Below are 2,318 nucleotides of genomic sequence, written 5' to 3'. Positions count from 1 at the left end.
ATGAATTTGTTACACAATTGCATTTTTTTCCCTGCACTTTTGATTCTCACCTTTTTATGCCAGTTTTTAGAAACAAATGGTATTTTCAGTTTTTATAAATTTATGTACGAATTATCATTAGTAAAAATGATACAAAACAATGTTAATAAAACACACAATTTGCAAATAATTGCATATACATGCTTTGGGATTACAAGGAACCTCAAAACATGTGTATGCAACTACTATATGCAAAGTTTTGCCATCTATTAACTTTTTTTCATTATTTTTATTTTCAGCTCAAAAGTATTTATTTCTTTCCAGTTTTAGAATCTCAAAAGCAACGCTTAGCAAATCAGAGCTAAAAAGGCATCTAAACAGATCTGCCAAGAGCTTGAATGAACCCTTGAGAATAAACTGTGCGTCCCCCCCCCCCCCACACAACTGTTGCCTAAACAGTAGCTCAACAAAAAATGAGATATGAGGTCATAATTACATTAAGACATAATAACCACATATATGCACAGATAATATGTATATGTGTGCGTATATGTAGTCGGACCATGCATACATAATAATATATATATTATGTATGCATGGTCCCACCAACTCCAAGGTTCAGGTCGTTGGGGTGATGAAAAAAAATGCTTTGGCAACTATTCTTCCAGAATGAGAGAGAAAAAAAAGAATTACGTTACAATATTGTAAAATTTTTAATCTAGCGAATTATCACTTTTTCTTTTGAGTTCAAAATTCTGAGTAAAGTCATACTTACTAGTAATATATTAAAAATTTGCACTTCTAAAAATTTAATCACAAAACAGCATTTTCTAATCAGCGAAGGCAACATTCTTGGAGAAAGAAAGTGTATGGCATAAAAAGCGAATTGTGCAAAAAGGGGAATCATCTACACGTCGCAGGCGGCTAGTATATGTGCATAGCATATATTAAGATTTACAATCAATATGTGAAAGTTAAAGGATTTGAGAATTGACCCTGAAAACCTTCTCTTGCCATATATGCCCCTGTTACACATATATTTTCTGATTTTCTGTAATTCAAAAATATGTCTCTTAAAAATCGAAAAAATATGTATATTTCTATAACAGGGTGGCGACAGGAACAGGAAAAAAAAGTTCCCTGACTTTTCCCTGATTTCGTTCACCAAATTTCCCTGATTTACGATACCAATGATAATGGTTTCCTTTCTTTGCCCTACTGAAAGGCATTGCATATTAAATAAAATGCAGCGTTTAAAACGGTTTAAGCTGTTAATTAAAATAATTTTTTGAAAAGATGCTCCTTTTTTTGGTAAAAACAGTTATTAAATTATCGACCAAGAAATATTATAGGAAATCTAAAACAAATACTTTACTTCCAGGAACCAGTTAACATAAGAATTCTAAGAGAACTTATTAAAACCACTCTTAAAGACATATCTAATCATGATAAAACTAAAAAATTTAAATGGAAATAATCTTGAACTGAACTTTCAAGTAGTATAATTGTTACTGCAAAAGTAGCAAGTGATAGTTAATGTATAGAAGTAATGTAGTTTTACTAACGTAAAAAATACTGCACCATGTGCAGGTAAACGGCAGTATCTGCAGAAATTAGTTTTCAAGATATTTAATAATCTGAAGTAACAGGGAATAATAACATGGCAAAACAAAAACAAAAAAAAAAGTCAAAATTAATTTTAGCAATTAAATTAAAAATGCCAAGTGATAACTTTAAAGATTTTTTCAACATTAATTTAAAAAATAAAAATGCTTTCTTGAAATCGTGATATATTAGTATGCTAATTACTTCAAGACAATAATAAGTAAAAGCAAGGGAGCAAAGTCATTAATGACGGCTTTCTCTTTGCCTGTAGGGTTGTTTATTTTACATAGCATGGAATGCGTGAAGGAAAATTCAAGCTAAGTAAAATAAACAACTTTACAGACACAGAATCAATCTTAAAAAGCTCATCCTAAGATTGAATACTTTGACCTTGAGGAAAAAAGATGCACAAATATTCAGCAATGTATAATCGTACCTCATTAATTTTACTTTCTTAAAACAAATAATTGGCGAAAAATTCGTAGGAAACCAAAGTATTTCATTTTGCAAGGAAAAAAAATTTTTTTTTTCTTCATTTGATCAATTTTCCCTGATTTTTCGTTATTTTTTCAAAATTCCCTGATATTTCCCTGATTTTTCCCTGAGTGATAAAGTTCCCTGACTTTTCCCTGATCTCCCTGATTTCCCTGATCTGTCGCCACCCTGTATAAAAAAAAGAATGTTATTATAGCCTTTTCAATAACTTTATAAAAAAGGAAAACATGTATTAAAAA

The sequence above is a fragment of the Uloborus diversus genome, chromosome 3 (genome assembly GCF_026930045.1).
Source record: "Uloborus diversus isolate 005 chromosome 3, Udiv.v.3.1, whole genome shotgun sequence".
Taxonomy (NCBI): domain Eukaryota; kingdom Metazoa; phylum Arthropoda; class Arachnida; order Araneae; family Uloboridae; genus Uloborus; species Uloborus diversus.
This window is presented reverse-complemented; position numbering follows the sequence as displayed.